General features: G+C 38.5%; 1 protein-coding gene across 2 annotated transcripts in view; it reads right to left on the bottom strand.

Moving 5' to 3' along the window:
* Nucleotides 1–13,540, bottom strand: part of LOC108672047 (centaurin-gamma-1A) — a 154,653-nt gene that overhangs the window by 33,957 nt on the left and 107,156 nt on the right. The window lies entirely within an intron of this gene.

Genomic DNA, 13,540 nt, shown 5'->3' with positions numbered 1-13,540 from the left:
TCACATTGAAACATGGAATGTACGCAGGAATATGACATAAACTAAAGCACAATCCGGCAGTTGGAGCGAAGAGGTGAGAACTGAGGCGTGCGGCATATGGCGGGAAAAGCAGCCCAAGTGTGCACAATGAAGCCGCTGAATTATGGAGCCAATATTTCTGAACAGAAAAGACCCAAGTGCATAGCTGGGGACTGCAGTAACAATACCGGTACAATATTGTACATGTGCCCTGAACAAGGGGCACAACTCGTCCAACTAAACTATACGGGGTTTGCATGAGATTTGAGAATAAATATATATAAATATTCACACTAAAATTGTTATTGAATTCACCTCGATTAACTCAATCGCCTGCAACGCCAATCACGGTTTAATTTAATTTCACACTTTGCACAGAAGCAACCAAGCAGATAACAGGACGAAAATGTACAAAATAGCAATTAAGTTACCTGCTAATATGTATCATGAAACTATTTGGTAAAAGGAGATGACAATATTGAATAACCATTAAGAAATGTCAGTGAGTTCAGCACGATGATCTATAATGTCCGAAGGCTGCACAGTTAGCTATCCAAACAGAGTCATCAATTAAGAAGGGACAAATTGCTTCCTGAATCTATTTATCAGAACCAAAGACGGGTATCCATAATACATGAGGCAGCTCGCAGCACACGGCATAGCGATGGTAAAACTTCCCTCACATTAATCTTGTCAGAAAAAATGTGCCAGTAATGCGTTGCTTTCAAGTGTCAATCGGTAATGGCTGAGAATTTATGTTACAGAAAGACACGCGGTACAGGGACACGCGGTACAGGGACACGCGTATAGGCACAGGTCGAAATTTGGCGATCGGCTTAAAGTATTTGAATTTAGCGCAGGGGTAAAATCATGGGCTTAAGGCCTGTAGTCACAGTGCGGCGAAGTCCGTGAGCGAGAAATTCGCGACAAGGATGTGAAACCCTTGTTCTGTGTTCAGATCGGCAAGTTGCTGCGCTTGAGCTTGTTGCCTTTGTAATATGATACCTGAGCCAGCACCCATCTTAGGGGCTGCGGCCGTCTCATAGGTGGCCGAGGAATGGGCTGCGGTCGGCTAAAACTAACTGGCCTCGGCCGACCACTGGCCATCCATTATTACTCGCCCCTTATTGTGCTCCCCTTTACCACAAGAGTGACAGGCGGGTAATTTACGAGGTGTGTTTCCCCTCATTTTTTCCCCAACTCCTTCATGAGAACTGCGGCTTCCAAAGAAAATGTGAAATCTCCGATTTAGCAGTAATGAAAAAATATTTTGTTACAAAATATTTACAAAATAGAGGTTGATTTAGATATGTCTTTAATACCGATCAATAGAGAATAAATAGTACTACATCCTTGTGTCTCACAAAATTAGGTAAGTCGCATATAGTATAATGAACATTGATTGAGCGATGTACAATCTTTTCCTCTATCATAACTAATGTTAGACAAAATTTACATATTTTTTGTTACTGTAGAGAAATTATAAATAAATAGCTGAATAAGCATGACAAAATTCAGATTGATATTTTATTTACGAGCGGAGTTATAATGACTATACGTAGTGATAGATTCCCATAGGGATCCTGCCAAGCCTGCCTGAGGGCTCGCGGCTCTCAAGCACCACCTTAAAGATGTCGACATATTCATATTTGCATCATTCAAACTATTCTCAACAGTAATAACTCGGAAAAAAAACAATTCAAGTCCTTCTGGTAATAATTGGTAATCGGTAACGAAAATACTTTTAATTAGGCCATAGTTAAACCCTGTGCAATTGATAACTCATTTCAGTTTGCTCTGGCATTTATAGGATATTCTATTATATATCGCAGAGAACAAGTACCCTATTAATGAGAGACTGTGCTTTCATAGCTGATTTTAGAGAACTGAACGCAACTGAAAAGCACAGCCATACGACGCACTTCTCCATGCATTTGAACACCGCCAACTCGGTGAGCTCTCAAGTCGCCTATTCTCTAAAACCTCGAGTCTCTCAAAGCTCTGACGTGTATGAGGAGTTTCCGTAGGCAAAACAATAAAATAGGAGTTTCCGTAGGCAAAACAATAAAAATTCAATCTTAAACGAAGCCCTTCCGAACTTTGGCTTTAGAGATCCGATAGCCGTATTTAGTTCAATATCAACGGAGGAATGTACGAGTGGGCTGTACATTGATCGATCAAGTGTGAGATAATTATGTCCTAACGGGAAAATTCTAGTGGCGTGAGGTGTAGGAAACTCATAGAAATTCGCAGCAAATGGCTAGCGTCAATTTATGCAATTCCAAAAGGTGGGATTTCATTTCAAGGAGGAAAGGAAATATTTGTCCAATTGAAAACGTACATATACATGTACATACTCTAATTAAGTACCATTTTTTGTCAACCAACTTCATGTAAATTCTCACAAAAAAATGAACCACTAGCAGCACAGAGTTTCGAGATTTTCCTGCTAACTGCGCATAATGTTTCAATAACACCCAATGTATGTAAGCTTAACGGAAAAACATTACGATGGAATACATAACCGCAACATGTGACTGGACCATCTCTAGTAAATACCTTCGGAAGAGTTGAACCGAAGAACGTTTATACCCCAAGGACGCACCATAAATTACCGCATGGAGTCAATGCGCCATTGTAAGAATACGATTTGTGAGGAGAACCCAAAACTGGACCTCAATTGGCACACAATCAGTAGATATATCGGAGCTTGTCCTGGTCGCTGGGTAAACGGCCTGACCGCATCAACTGATTGGTCACGCAAACTGAAGAGCTCTAAAGCACGTTTTTCCTCAAAGATGCGTGAATGGTACACAGATGTGGTTAGAAGACCAAGGTTGAACGTAGAAATAAGCAAATTTGTACTAAATCGGAATGGTTACACTATATAGAGAATGGAAGAAGAAGAAAGCAAGCTATGTGAAATTGCATATGCATGAAAGGAATAGATATGTGGCTAGATAACCAACGCCATATAGGCAAATTTGTGCAAATGCAGACTAGAATGGTTTTATCAGAAAATAGATTAAACAAAGAGCCAGCTATTTAAAATTAAGAGATAAACAGGAAAAAGATCAGTAAAATATAACTTGACAAGCGTTCAGTAAGCGTTCAGACTCCAATTTCAAAAAAGAAATTTTCCTATCGGCTATTCAATGGAACATAGAAGCCCTTTCTTGAATACTCGCCTAAAATTATCTGTCATATTGCCGTACACATCAAGAATTCCATTCAAAAATTAAGGTTCCATCGTAAAGCCGTACTAGCATTGAAAGCGGCGTATCACAGATCGACTTACGCTATTATTGAACAACTCGCACAAAAGCAGTCTTGAATAATACCAAAGGCGTAATTACGGGCATCATAACCGGTGCTTGGCACGGAACAAAATGACCATGCTCAGGAGTGCGCTATTTACCGTATATAAGCAGTGCATAGAGCCGTTCGTGTTGGTCATCTCGGAAGTACAGTGAAGTGGGACGCAGCTAGAAGAATAACTTGTTCTAGATAAGGATCGGAACTCTTGTATAAATCAATGGAGAACCAGGGTAAACTGGTACGGAACCACAGAAACTTCACCTTTTATTTTGAATAGTAGCATGGGCTGCCGTTATATATGGTCAGTATCAGCGGCGGGAGGATACGGTGCATGCAACCCAACCTGAGTGTGCAGTCTTTATTGAGTGCATGAATGCACGCAGAGATGCTGCTAAATACCCTGTCCAACCGATCATTATGTCACAGAAAAAATGATAAATGGCTGCTACCGTCGTCGCATAAAAGCTCCATTGGAGGCTGCAAGCGATGCATGAGAACATTACCTAAATAGTCATCCTACAGAACAAGTTATAGGAAGCTACAGAGGATGGAATGGTCAGTTGTAATTGCCTGCTGAAAGAAGGTAAAAGGAAAAAGTTTCGAATCAGATAACAGGTGATGAAATCAGCCTGAAGTTCTGACCACTGACCATCGGCAGGCAGGAGGAGGATGGGTCGAGTTCGTGATTCTCGAGTCGTGATCGCGTATCACACTAAGTTGTGTGGCTATATAAAGATGCATAATTCGAAACTATGTGAAATTAAGGAGGAACAATCAAGTACCGTAGTTCAAGTCGTGGAATGGAGCGACGGCGCAAAAAAAATTAATTTTTTAAGAATCCGCCAAGATAAACGAAATAAATTAACTGCAAACGAAGTTTAGGAGTCGGACAAATGGAAAGTGAAGAATGAACGCATTGCACAATCACAGCCCACGTAAGAAGAAGCAGATTCACTACCGGGATCAAAGAACGATACAGAGTGACTTGACCGTGCCACCTACAGCCACACTGTAAAGCCTAACAGCACAAACAATGAACTGGGAAAGCGAAACGTAAAAGATAGACCGGTAAGTAGTGCAAAAAGTTGACCTTCACAGAAGCCGAAATAGAATTTCGCGAAACAAATAGCAGTCATTGTGTGAGCCGTCGACTTATGAGGTCACAAACGTGATTCTCAATTTACTTGACCTGGCCCACAGACTAAAGGTGAGTCACAGCACGTCACCACATAAAAGAATCATTTCCATAATCCCGAGACTTCTAAAGACGAGCGTCATTTGGACAAATGAGCTCCTGACCGACTTGAAACCCTTTCAGTGTGAAACCTGGCACATCCAACCCGCGCAGAAATGTAACCAATTTAAAATCATTAGCAGAATAACGGTGGCCAACTGACAGCCATTCAGTAGCCACCAATGAGCCAACTATAATTTTTGCCGGGGTATTTATTACATAGGGAATTGGTTCCAGAACCTGAAATCATGCTAAAATTTTTCTCGCAATAACACAAAAGAGAAGAGTTGCCGCACTAAACGCGTGCAACGAGACGTGAAATTGCCGAACAAAGGCTAGACAGTACAGGGAATGTGCAACCAATTTGACTTGCAGGTTTCATATAAGTCAATTTCAAAACCTCTGACCCAAAAGCCTATGAAATCCTTGTTAAAACAAGACAAATTTGTACAAATATTCAATAAACATAACAATTGAACTTATTGGTAAAACCTTTATGTTACTGCGTATACAATAACATGAAGATGCGATATTTAGATTTAATTTTGTCAGGATAATTTTAACGCACAATTCCTTTTGTGTACAACTGATTTGTTCAAACGCAAGTGGAAAAAGCACAAGTAATAAAAAGGGAACCATGAACAAGAACCAAAACTTATAATTTTTGAAGGATAGTCTCCGTGGATCCTAACGCTTTTGGTGAATTGCGGGTAATTATTTTCGAAAATAATAAGAATAAGACCAGGCCATCAAATATATTTTCATGTAGCACAATTTGTATCATTCGTTATAGAGACACGCTATAATTTATTGAAAGGGCGACTCCGGTTCACGAAAGTTTCCAGATTAAAACCAGAGGCCGCACCAGCAGTTACGAGTTCTAAACTTCCTCAGCAAATCAATGAGGGTTTACTGGCAAACCCACCTATCACAGACGAGAAATCGGCCGCTACAAGCACTTAGGCCGCTATGTGTACTCGGACCGCTACGAGTACCTAAAATAAGGCCCCATGATCTTGGCTTGATACTGCGGACATGTTATATGTTTTACCAGGCTCGGTAATGCGAACGAGAAAGCCATCATGACAGTTGAGAAAACATGAAAATAAATAATACACATGGATTTAAAAGTTTCAGGTGCAGAGAGGAGAAATCAACGTAATGAGATCGAGGATTAGCGGAGAAAGATAAGTTACGCGCTGAAAAAATCGCTCAAAGATGCAGTCGACTAATTGATCTCGTTCGAAATTATTAAGAAATTTGTTAGATTTGTAGCAGACATGAAAGAGTCAAATCGGAGAAAAATAAAAAAAAAATAAAAATAAATCAGAGTATGTGCCGTATTCTTCTTAAAAAATTATAATCAAAACCAGAAAAAAGTTACCCAAGCCAAACCTATTGAAATTGTTACAAGAACCAAGCAACAAACAATTGTTAGATCAGAAAAATATGAATCAAGAAAACATGTTGCATGTATAATAATTACATGTTTTCCGAGCAAACCAGGACTAATATTACATACAAGGCAATGAAATTTTTTAACCTTCATATGCTCTGAAAGGGATTTTTAGTGAACTTAATGTAACTTGCGAACGGTAACAAATCATCGAATTATTATCGAGAAATGCAGTCTCCGGGCAAATGGATCGTTTTCTCTCTCAAACGAAAAACGAATTTTAGAAAATTTTTAACAGGGTTTCAATTCAGGGATATCTGCGATAAATGTGGTACATTTGGCCTTTCATGAATGGCTTCATGCCAAAGCCCCAAAATGCATATAAAAACATTTTAATTGGTCGAAAAAATTATTTTAATGTGAATATAAGCAATATTCTGATAAGCATAATCAAATATCACAATATAATTCAGGTTGTCTGAATATTGTGTAATAAAACTAGCGTCGTAAGTAATGAGCTTTTACGCCGCAGTTGTAAACGTTTCAGCAGACAGTATATAATTTTTTAAAGATTTAACTCATTAGCAGTGAAAGGATTTTAATTCATTAGTACGAATGCTATGAAAAAATGACCCTGAATATCATTTCCTTGGTGGAAAGTTTCAGGTATAATAGCATGATAAGTATAGATAAAATAATCGTATTGGAAAAAGGAATCAAAGTACTAACAAAAATTCTGGGCTTCAGAGGCGAGCAGAACAAATAAAGAAATGAATTCGAGTGATTGAAGTTGTAAGAACAATGAACAATCGAAGTTGTAAAAACAATACCTCCGAGTTTCATAAAATACCTCTGAGTTACCGTGAATACCTTCGAGTTCCCGAGAATACCTCCGAGTTACTGAGAATACCTTAGAGTTATCGAGATTACCTCCGAGTTACTGTGAATATTTGACAGTTTAGGTAAAGCGTATCACAGAAACACATCCATTACCTGTATTTAATCATCCAAGTAATCGCGATGAGGGAATTCATATTTTGGCCATTATTAAAACGTTCGGCCATAGGACGATAGCTACAATTTCGTATTCGCAAACTAAATTTGAGAAATTATGTGACCGCTGCTACGTTAACTAACCCTTCCAACATCAAACAATCTTTTCAACATCAAACAATCTTTTCAACCCTTTCAACATTAAACAACCACCTCAACATCAAACAACCCTACCATCATTAATTAAACCACCATATCAACATCAAACCACCCTACCATCATTAAGCCATTCCATGGAAACATCAAATCACCATTCCAACATCAAATCACCATTTAAACATCAAATCACCATTTAAACATCAAATCACCATTTAAACATCAAACCACCGTTCCAACATCAAATCACCATTCCAACATCAAACCACCATTCAACACCAAAAGATCATTTCAACATCAAATCACTATTCCAACATTAATCACCATTCCAACATCAAATCACCATTCCAACATCAAATCACCATTTGAACATCAAACCACCATTCCAACATAAAATCATCATTTGAACATCAAACCACCATTCCAACTTCAAATCACCATTCCAACATCAAATCACCATAGTCCGTAGCCACAGCTTGCGATCGCGGTTGCTCCCATAGTCGCGGCTAAACAAGCCCCCATTTTTGGCACAGGCTGCGAGTGCAAGAAGATAGGCCTATGCAAAGTTAACGCCTCGTGCCTGGGGCGAGGAATACCTGACATCCTGGTCACTCTGAAAAATTACTGGGACATATTGTCCAAATAGTAACACACTGCCTTGCCCAGAGCACGAACAGAAAACGAACCTAGCCCTGATACACCCTTTCGTCAGGCCAAACTAGGTCAGGATGGTCCATGCAAAGGTGAAAATTGCATCGCTACCTGGATAAAGTCTCACACATGTTTTTGAGTGAACGCTCGTCCGTACAAGAAGACGCGAGCACGAAACTCCATGAAAGCGAAGCAATAATAATCAACATTGGTCTTCAGGAGAGTGCTTTGTTGAGATATTTCAGGTACACACACGTCGCTCTAAACAAAAGTCACATTACCCGTTACATGAGCAACGAAAAACGGGAAAAGCAATTACTTTAACAATAATTGGAACACAAGTTTAAAATTAATCGAAATATCGCTAAACAAATGTTTTGACGTTGAAAACATAATGCAAGAAATAAATAACGAACAAACAATACGTACGTTATTAACGTAACGATTCTGCACGTGCGATTTGTACCGACCATTCCGTCGTGACATATGAATTGATTGACATGACAATTGATTTAACAATGACAAGTAAATCTTTAAAAATAGAGAAATTAGGAGCGAGACGCAAATTTATTTATATTCGATCTGTTAACGGGATCATTGAGAACATCGAAAAGTTTCTTTAATGACTATTTAATTAGAGTAATTTTGAGAAATGGACGTAGTAAGCGTAACCAACACAAGGGAAATACGAGCTACAAACATGTGACTATGCATTCGAATAAAGAGACGCTAGATTTGACGATGTTCCAGTACGTATATACGCTATACGATGTGCATGTATGTATGTACGTTTCTGTATGTATAAACGCTATACGATGTTCCTGTATGAATATACGCTATACGATGTTCCTATATGCATATGTAGGCAAGTATATATGTATGAAGCGAGGCTTACAGTGGTGCACGAAGCAGAGCGTGAAGGCACGTAATGCGATACAGCGAACTGCAGATCGCTTAACTCACGCACTGCGTGTCACGTAACGCGCGTTACCAACCGGGTTCATGGAATGTTTTCATTTTAATCGAGTCGTGATTATTCAAAATCGCGGCTACAATAGGTACGACGAAAACCGTACGACTCGTGATAATTCGTAATCGTGCAACGAAAACCGAGCGAGTCACGTACAAAGTTAAAAAAATTTTATTTTTGATAGTTATAGCTTAAATTTAACGGATCTTGTACAAAATTCTATGTTCATTATTTATTATTTTTATGGAAAAAATAAACAAAAACAACGGTGCGGTGTCTATATTGCGATGTCTATATTTCATACGGTCAATAATAGTACAACAAGCGAACATATGTCTAGTTTGAAAAATATTAAACAGCCAACTTAACCACTTGAAAATGCAAAATATGATGGTTAAAACATTCATGTTTCATAAATATCGTAAGAAGGCAGGTTATAAATGTTGGATTATAAATGTTGGATAGGCAGATTACAATGTTGGATATAAACAGGAACATCGTATATACCGGTATATCGTATTGTTCTGCTCGCTTCATACAGGATATAAATAGGCAAATAGAAGAGGCTTACCTTGAGTGAGGAAAGATCACACTTCTTTGTTTCGAGTTCTCAGTGACTACAAGTGACGCAAGGCGTTGAAATTTCGCGATATTTATGTTTTGACGTTTATTTTCATTACATTCATTATTCGGTGCCCGTAATAATCTATGAAAATGTCGAGTCTCTACAGTTTTAGTTATTTCAAGTATATCAAGGCATATTTGTTTCATTAATGATTTCAATATTTGCAAACACACAAATGATGTTCTCATCAGACGTTGTTAAACATAACCGCAACACAAATGTTCATACATCTCAAGCTAGAGCTCATATACATCACATACATTAGTCGGTATCAAGCATTAATTTCATATTTATGCAACTAATTGCAGCTTTAAATGTATCACTCAAATGTATCATTAAATGTTTTAAATGTATCAATAACAAAGGTGCGACACGCATCGGAAACTAACTAACGAGCAAAACTGCTCAAGCTATTAATAATACAGCACTTTATTTCACTAAAAACAATTACGAATTTAAATGAGACTCGTTACGGTTTTGACACGTAACGGACAGAGCATTTGTTCATAATAGACACGTGAGTAACTGGCAGAGCATTTGTTCATAATAGACACGTGAGTAACTGGCAGAGCATTTGTTCATAAGAGACACGTGAGTAACTGACAGAGCATTTGTTCATAATAAACACGTGAGTAACTGGCAGAGCATTTGTTCATAATAGACACGTGAGTATATAAATAATAGACACGTGGGTATATAAATAATAAACACGTGGGTAACTGGCATGAGTACAAGAAGTTTTTGGACCAAGCACAGCTGACCCCTCAGCGCAGTGTCTTGGTAGCGACTGACACGCGACCCAGAGCGATGCCTTCACCGCCTTCGTCGTGACACATCATCACTACTTTACGTCATCATCATAAATATAAAATTACCACGAGTTTCTCGGTTAGCTGTTTTTATTGTTAATTTAGCAGGTCGTCCAATATTCCATAATTGATTTGATTAGTTGTTCGCCAATCAAAAAAAATTATGATGATAAACCCGCCCTCGGCCATTTCTGAATACCTGAATACATGTTAGCGGCCAGGATAAAAGTTCATTATTCACAATAATGTGAGTCGAAAGCATCAATTACATACTTTGTACATTAATTTTATACTTTGATAAAGTATACAATTTGGGGGGACTTTTCACTAGTATACAAATCAAGATTCACAACTACGCCGCTATATATAGGGAACGGATTCATAATTCCTGATATGTTTCAGTGCACAAATCAACACGGCGCGGTGTATAAACAAACGATATCAGATGGACTAGACTCACGAAGCACACGAATCACGCGTTCTACTAAATCGAAAACTTTTCAAGGTATTAAAATTGGTTACAATTTAATATGCGAGAGTACGCATTTACTCCATTCATAAGTATCCTCAACATAGATAAATAATCAACACTGGCTTCATTAATCAATCACACTGAAATGACTTCACCTCCATTACACTGAAGGGGTAACAAACCTCCAGTTTGGGGAGCAAGGGACGAGGAAATGACAGGTAAGGAGTGCAAGGCACGGCAGAAAAATCAGAAAGCAATATCCTAGAAGACCTCAGATCTCATTTGTTTTTTAATATCTGAATATTTCCTGAGCCCAGCAACACTAGGTGTTCCCTCGTTCCTCTCTTTGACCTCGCGCCCTCTTTTTCAACCTTACTGCTTGCCCTGCAGCCCTCGCTCTCTTCCTGATCCCGGATCAGTGAGAGCGGAAGGCAGGTTGTTATCCGGTTTTCTGTCCAGCAAGTGACTCTGTGATGAATCTCATGCAGGACCTTTTCAACTAAAGATTTTCATTGAAAACTTCAGGTCAATTAAAGTTAGCATATAAGTATAGTAAAACTATTTACACAAAATCCATTAGTATAAACACTGCAGTATTACCGAGGTTACAAATGTAGTAGTAATATAAACAAAAGCTTCCTAGTCAGTAAAGAATGAACCAAGACTGCTGCCTATAGTTGAAGTTCATCTTGTTATACCACCATCAAACAGGATCAGTGTCATCACACGCATAATAATCTATGCGAGATTATTATTATCTATATTAATCTCGCACTCAAGTAACGAAATATACCAGACTTTAAGTTGCTAATCTTAGAATATTACATTATAATACTGAACAGCTGACTACTGTTAAGCTGGAATGACATATCCTGCCATCGCAGCCGGCCCTCTCTTTGACCTCCATGAGACTCTCCCCGAGAACGTCGATGCCGGCTATAGCGGCCAACGGTCGCACCAACGCCCCACAAAACAACACGCAAACAATTCCAAATTAATGCAAATGTAATCGAATACAAATTAAAGTTTTCACTTGTTAGTACTACATAACATTTTTATTGTCAAAATTAGTAAAAGATCATCTCCGGCACCAACGCCCCACAAAAGAACACGCAAAACAATTTCAAATTACTACAAATATAATCGAATACAAATTAAAGTCATCAATTATAAGTATTAATAAAATATTTATTGTTAAAATTCGTAAAATGTTACCTCCGGCACCAACGCACAACAAAACAACACACAAACAATCCCCGGTGATTGTGAATGTAATAAAATCCGCATCAAAGTTATAGATTATAATTAGTTACCGTTAACGTAGTGAATAAAATTTTCTCATCATAATGCGAAGAAATTTGAATGGATATCCTTACCTGTCGCGACTTCGCAACTGCTGATTTAAATTATTATCGAACTTGATGTTACCGTTTTCGGTTGTGCAATCGGTGCGAAAAAATTTCAGAGAAGTTTTGAAAAAGAGTTAAGTTGGTACGTGAAATAATTACACTGGCCTTCCATTGATATAAACCGTTGTTGCTTCCATGTGCAGAAACTCGATGGACATCATAGCATAAAAATAAAGTATAACATAATTATTATTACCCAATATAGATTAACGGTTTATATTTATAATAGGCAATCCCACCGACTACAATAACAAATGTGAGGAAATTGGACCTTCTGAAATCATAAAAAAATTGTACCAGCAGGAAGAGCAGAAAGAAGACGAAGGAGCAGGAAAGAATAAACTGAACGAAAGAGAAGGAGCAAAAAAATAAATAAAGAGCAAAATGAGTAAAATAAAGTAAAAAGACAACAGTAAAAATGAGAATAAACAGGAAGAGAATTGAGCGTGAAAATAATGACCAGAAAGAAGATGGGGTTAATAAAAACCAGCTGAAAGATAAAGACATTAAAAATACCGGCTGAAAGATAAAGATTAGGAAGAAAGAAGCAAGCAAGAAGATAAATAAGGAGAGCAGGAGAAGAAGGAAGGAGCTATATAGGGGCTGATGAGTCTCGGTTTATTTCCGTCGAGGGCGACAAACACTCCCGGCGAGGGAAGGGATCTTCTTCGAGGGCAAAAAATTCCTCGATTCGGAGTATGCAAAAAATATGAGGAAAAGCCAAAGCGCTGACAAATTAGCTGGCTTGATGCGGTGCCTAAACCAACAAGAACTGAAGATAAAACTATATTGCGAAGATATCTTATATTGCGAAGATATCTTATATTGCGAAGATATCTTATATTGCGAATATATCTTATATTGAAGAAATCTTCTATTGCGCTGGTCACGCAATAAAATAATGCCCAAGTCTGAGGCCATACTATCAAATTAGGTTGAGAGTTCGTAATTCCGTCCAGCCAATCACTAAGGTTTTTTCAAGCTAAACCCACCAATCGCGGATGAAAAATGGGCAGCTCCGTGTATTTAGGCCACTATATAGCTGTTTATCTGTGCAAACGAAGTATATTGTTCGATATGTTGGAAAAAAAAGAATAAGAAAATCGTAATAAAATAAATTCTCTTGTCTTTAATGAAACCTGCCTAAAAGAACAAATTCTGCCAACCTATATTAATTGACACTATATACGTGTACTAATGACGCTACGTGTACTTAGGCTGCTACGTGTACTTAGGCCGCTACGTGTACTTAGGCCGCTACGTGTACTAATACCGCTACGTGGACTTAGGCCGCTACGTGTACTTAGGCCGCTACGTGTACTTAGGCCGCTGCGTGTACTTAGGCCGCTGCGTGTACTTCAACGAGATTTGATAGCACGGCCTTTGGTACTAAAGGCTACACGTTTCCTTTGCCTGCGCTGGCGCTGCTGTAGGAAATTATTCCGAGGATCGTAAGGGCATCGCGCGGATGCCGGGGCGTCCCATAGGA

The sequence above is a fragment of the Hyalella azteca genome, unplaced genomic scaffold, assembly GCF_000764305.2.
Source record: "Hyalella azteca isolate HAZT.00-mixed unplaced genomic scaffold, Hazt_2.0.2 contig2316, whole genome shotgun sequence".
Classification (NCBI taxonomy): domain Eukaryota; kingdom Metazoa; phylum Arthropoda; class Malacostraca; order Amphipoda; family Hyalellidae; genus Hyalella; species Hyalella azteca.
Note: the sequence above shows the minus strand (reverse complement) of the source record. Positions and strands in the feature narration are given on the sequence as shown.